Here is a 6,063-nt window from a genome sequence, read left to right as displayed (position 1 = left end):
GAGGGAACACTAGCAGGGGGATTGGGGGAGGGAGAAGGAGGCTCCCTGTGGAGCAGGAAGCCTGATGCGGGGCTTGATCCCAGGACCCTGGGATCATGACCTGAGCTGAAGGCAGATACCTAACAACTGAGCCACCCAGGCGCCCTCCCACCAGGCTTTTTAAAAAAGACCACAGAGGTGCCTGGGTGGCTCAGTCGTTAAGCGCCTGCCTTGGGCTCAGGTCATGTTCCCAGGGTCTTGGGATATAGTCCCACATTGGGCTACCTGCTATGTGGGGAGCCTGCTTCTCCCTCTCCCTGCTGCTCCCCCTGCTTGTGCGCTCTCTCTCTTTCTCAAATAAATAAAATCTTAAAAACAAAAATATCATAAGCCACGTAGGCCTGGGAGGAGCGGGGCGTCCGCTGGAATGATTTGGAGATCTCCGGTGTTTCTGAGGCTTGGTGGTTCCTGCCTTCCTGCAGCGGGCTTCAGTGGCTGCACATCACAAAGGAAGAGAACCTCAGTCACAACACCACACACGTTTGTCGGGGGAAAGAAATGTGCCCTTGGTGGTTACTTATAGGCTCTCCACTTTACACCTGGGGAAACAGTCTGGGAAAGGGAGTTAAATTTAGCGAGGGATGGTGGACGGACGCCAGAACAACTTCTCACCACTGCCCTGCATTACCTGCTGCCGAGGTACAGGCTGCTGAAAGGTTTGCTGCCGTAAAAAGTCTTGTGACCCTTATTTCAAATGATTGGGCTGAGGTCTGACAGAGAAGGTTCTGGCAACCCTGCTGGGAACGGGCAACTGAAGTAGGAAGTTGAGCATGGAGCCACATGTCCTCATCTAATCCTGCACGCCTTTGTTTCTGCAGGTGCATGGGCCAGAAGTCTGAGAGAGGGAGATTGCTAAGGGCTACTTTGGGGTAGCCTAAAAAGGAATCTTAGTGTTCTGCAGGGCCGGCTTTTACCCGGTGAGGTGCCTCCTGGGTTCCCTCAGGGTGTGGCACACTCTGATTTTTCTGAGGGCCAGGTAAGCAACGAGCGGCTGCCCAGGTGTTAAGAGACCTGAGGGAGTGGCGGGGGGTGGTGCAGGGCTGACACATGTCCGCCGGGCAGGCATTGGGCACAGGGTCGCCAGCGCCTCTACAGTTTTAAGGGAAGCCTGAAATCTGGATTTATTTTTAAGTGTGAGATCTCATTTGAAAATGGTTTAGAAATCAATTAAAATAAAAACAAACATGCCAGCCCCTCGGCTGGCCGAACAAAACCCGTGTGTGGAAGGAATTTGGCCCCTCAGCTCCCATTTTGAGCCTTTTGTCAACTGTGCTCGGAAATACTATGTACTAGAAATTGCCAGAACTGTAGCTTCATCTTGAAGGAAGCACAGCATCATTTTTATTCAGGCGTGGGTTTTTTTTTTTTTTTTCCTGTTAAATTTCTTAGAAAGGCTGCTTTGGTCATTTATTTCCAGTGGACATAGACTTTAGGTTCTGAATTTCTGCCTGTTTTTCTTCTCCCTCATTTTTCTAAGATGTTAGCAAATATACAGAGTTGAGGGAGGCAAGACATGCTTTTCTCCCCTATTTCATGGTGCTCCTTTAAATAAGAACACCTAAGTATGGAGAAATGGGTGACTTCATTTATGGGGATATGCAGGTTCTTTTGTGTACATCACTGTCTTGAACTCTAACCAGTCCAAAATATTCTCCCTGTTACATGGTAGTTGCCATATTTGTCCTGGACATACAGAATGTAGATCTGTTTCTGCAGGTTGGTGTTTCAAGGTGCAGTCTACTTAACAGTCCTCATTTTCCTTTTGGCTCTTAAATGAGTGATCACAAGTGATCAAATGAGAGTGAAGTCCCTTTGAGGTGGGTTTCTCTCATATCTGCTGATGCACTGTCATTGGACAAATCACCAAACCCCCTCTAGAACTCCTTTTTGTTTTTTAAGGATTTTTATTTATTTATTTGACAGAGAGAGAGAGAGAAAGCAAGAGAGAGAGAGCGAGAGCACGAGAGAGCACAAACAGGGGGAGTGGAAGGCAAAGGGAGAAGCAGGCTTCCCACTGAGCAGGTAGCCCGAAGCCGGACTCGATCCCAGGACCCTGAGGTCATGACCTGAGCCGAACGCAAATGTTTAACTGACTGAGCCACAGGCGCCCCTAGAATTTGTGTTAATTTTTTTGTTTTCATTGGTTTTTAAGATGTTGTATATGATACATCCAAATGATAATACAGAAATATAGAAACAAAATGTAAAATAGTCTTATCCTCCTGCACCCATCCCCAAATATGACCATTGGCAACAGCTTAGAGTGCCTCTTTCCACTCCCTTTTTTGTGCATTTACATGTATAAGTATATATACGTGTCTTTTTCTTATTAGATAACAGGATTATTCTGTATATATTTTTCTTTGATTTGCTTTTGTTTACTTAAGGTATGTCATCAAGCTCTTTCCATATCAGTGCGCTGGTTATCTTTTTCTTTCTAACATTATAGAAACTTTGGTACTATGGGTACTATATTTTATTTCTTTTTTAAAAAAAATTTTATTGTTAATCACCATACATTACATCATTAGTTTTGGATGTAGTGTTCCATGATTCATTGTTTGTGCATAACACCCAGTGCTCCATGCAGAACGTGCCCTCTTTAATACCCATCACCAGGCCAACCCATCCCCCCACCCCCCTCCCCTCTAGAACCCTCAGTTTGTTTTTCAGAGTCCATCGTCTCTCATGGTTGGTCTCCCCCTCCGATTTCCCCCCCTTCATTCTTCCCCTCCTATCTTCTTCTTTTTTTTTCTTAACATATATTGCATTATTTGTTTCAGAGGTACAGATCTGTGATTCAACAGTCTTGCACAGTGGGTACTATATTTTATTTAACCATTCACCTATTTTCACTCTTGCACCCTGAAAGATTAGAGATCTTTGTACATAGGTCTTTGTGCACCTGTGTGAGATTTTCTTGTAGCTAAATTCCTAGAAATAGAAATAATTGGTCAAAAGGGTATGCACATTTTCCATTTTGAGAGAGCACTGCCAAATTGCCATTAAGAAAGGCCTCCAAGGAATTTCTATCTCGTGGAACCTCAAATTATGAACATATCCTCTAATTGAAGCATGCCCCACATTGTTACATTGTTTCACTAATTCAGTTGGATTTCAGTTATATACAGTGCACCAGGAAATGATTGAGAAATAGTCTATGTCCTTAATTTTCTTTTTAAGATTTTATTTATTTATTTGACAGAGAGAGACAGCGAGAGAGGGAACACAAGCAGGGGGAGTGGGAGAGGGAGAAGCAGGCTTCCCGCGGTGCAGGTAGCCCGATGCGGGGCTCGATCCCAGGACCCTGGGATCATGACCTGAGCCGAAGGCAGACGCATAACCAACTGAGTCACCCAGGCGGCCCTGTCCTTAAATTTCTTAAAAATACAACACTTAGGGGCACCTGGGTGGCTCAGTTGTTATGCGTCTGCCTTTGGCTCAGGTCATGATCCCAGGGTCCTGGGATCGAGCCCCGCATCGGGCTCCCTGCTCCGCGGGAAGCCTGCTTCTCCCTCTCCCACTCCCCCTGCTTGTGTTCCTCCCTCACTGTGTCTCTCTCTGTCAAATAAATAAATAAAATCTTTAAAAAAAAATACAACGCTTAATCAAAAGGAATTTCTCAGTTAAGAGGCCAGTTTAAAAACTCTTTAGTAAAAAGATACCTTGCAGACTCAGAACTGAAAATCTGTATTCTGATCAGTTTGGTTAGCTGTGAAATTCTAGCTCACAGCAGGGACATGTCATAAGCACCCTCGAATATATGGTCAAAGAAGTAAGGGACTGCACAGCCAACAGAGGTTGATTTTGATCTGGGAAAATTAAGTTAATTTCATTGCTAAAATTTCTGTCCGGGTGTATTTATAGCTTTCAACTTTCAAATACTTACTTAAGAATCTCATTTACTTTCTACTTAGAGAATTCTAAGGTTCAGAGATAATGCTATTTTATTGAGTTTTACTATTTAATAGATACCTGAAGGTCATTTCCATAATATTTAGAAATGATATGTAGACAAAGGGCTATATACATTAGAAACTCCTCTTAATTTTCATTTTGAGAGATATTGGGAAAAATACAGAAAATCTAGGTCACCGACTCCCAACTTTTTCCAGAAGTCACAACTTCAATAACTGTAGTTGTTACCAATAATATGAAATGAATTATTAGTACTTTTTAGAATTTTGTGCCATCCCTTGAAAGACTTGGAATCACCTTAAAGTGTCACAGTATCAGGTTTAATAATCTTGATATGGATAAAGAGTAGGAAAATGAAATGTTTCTGTTTTCAAAGATGGATATGGTTCTTTCATGTTCCTCCAGATCCCTGTTTCTGAGAAGAATTCTGGTTAGGTTTGGCAATGACATTCAGATTCTGATTGTATGCCTTCTGCATGTTTATTTTTACAGCACGCTAAATTGTAGAAATATGGTAGGATTCAGTTCTATTTCTTTGGCATCGAAACCTTGCTATTCAAGAAAATGTGTACTAGGTTTTTGCTCGTGGAAATGTTACAACGATTTACAGTTTACAGACAATTTCCTTCGATAGTGTCTGGGAGAGCCACAGTGGAGGGCCTCACCTGGTCACTCTTTAACCCTGTGTCATTCAGGGCCTACCAAGAAACATATGGCATGTGGAAACTAAGTCCTCTGTGGAAGGTTTAATAAAGGGACCCTTTGGAAGGTTTGGGCAGCTGTAGGGAACACAACCAGGTGGGTGCTGCAGAAAGACTTAGCATCGATGGGGAGCTGTTCTTGCTCTGAGTGGAGGGGCAAGAAAGCTATCTGGCAAGAGCTGTGTCCTTTTGTGGGGGGGATACAGTCAACTTGTTATGTGACTGCAGGGAGACAGTGAGGGAATAAATATGCCTACCTCACTCTTCCCGTGCCCCCTGAACTTCTGGCTGGTATTGTCCATTAGCTGAATCCATACAGAAGCCAAAGGGCTTAGGAAAGGAGGCAAGGCTGGAGAAGCATGGCAGATGGGTTTGGGGAGGCAAATGACAGACGCTACCCACCTGCCATCTAGAGCAGAGGTGTCAGAGGTCAGGCCAGTGTGGAAAGCCTGGTTTGGGGGACAAAGAAGAAAAAATAGCTACAGTGATAATTAGACCATTAAATTCAAATTGAAGGCAGGAATGTTCTAGAACACCACATGGCTGGTATCAGTATGATTTGTGGGGGGCCCATAGAGAAACTTTTTTTTTTTCAAAGAAAAAATTGTTCATTTGAAATCAATTGTGTTTCTTGGGATATGCATAGAATGGGAAAATTGATGAGTTTATCTGAAGATCCCAAAGTGTAGGCCCTAGACAGCTGAAATAGAAGGGATTCATAAAGTCTGTCAATAGGGAGTTTGATACCTAAGATATAATTCCTTTGCTTTTAATATTTTATGAAAATATTTTATTTAAAATGTCAGGTACCTAGGGGAAGAGACTAGGAGGAAATTAAGGTTATTAGCAGTAATTTTCCTTCAAAGAAGTCAATTTAACAGAATCATTAGCATCACTGAATGGAAATGAACAAGCTTTATTTTCCTATTTGTTCAACATGGCAGGAAGACTCGGAGATTTTGGGCTCCTTTATTTTCTCATTTTCGTGGCCCTGTTGTTTGAAAAGATGAAAAGACTGCTCTGTTTGGTTTGTGTACTTGTTCTGAATGAACAAGCAGTGAAACTTGATTAGAATCATAAAAATCATACTGCTGAAAGGAATATCAGAATTCATCTCTTCTTACCTCCAAGTGTTACGGGTGTAAGAAACTAAGGCATTAGCTCTTAGTGTTTGCTGCTGTGCAAATTCCGAGTTGGTGACTCTGAGGAGGTCACATCACTTTGCCAACCTGAAGGAATTGCACTAGATTAGCTCATTTTTGCTATTCCCTTACAGACTCCGGAAGTACCTGTTTGCAAGGGCTTGTTTGCCCAACCTATACGGTTTTCATATATGAGAGGCAGAGCTGTGACATCTGGTCTACCACCCAGACCTTAAAATGGTATTCTCTGGAGGTCTCTACAT

This window comes from Eumetopias jubatus, unplaced genomic scaffold, assembly GCF_037043125.1.
Source record: "Eumetopias jubatus isolate StellerSeaLion01/CBP00866 unplaced genomic scaffold, mEumJub1_p1.0 scaffold_9, whole genome shotgun sequence".
NCBI lineage: Eukaryota > Metazoa > Chordata > Mammalia > Carnivora > Otariidae > Eumetopias > Eumetopias jubatus.
This window is presented reverse-complemented; position numbering follows the sequence as displayed.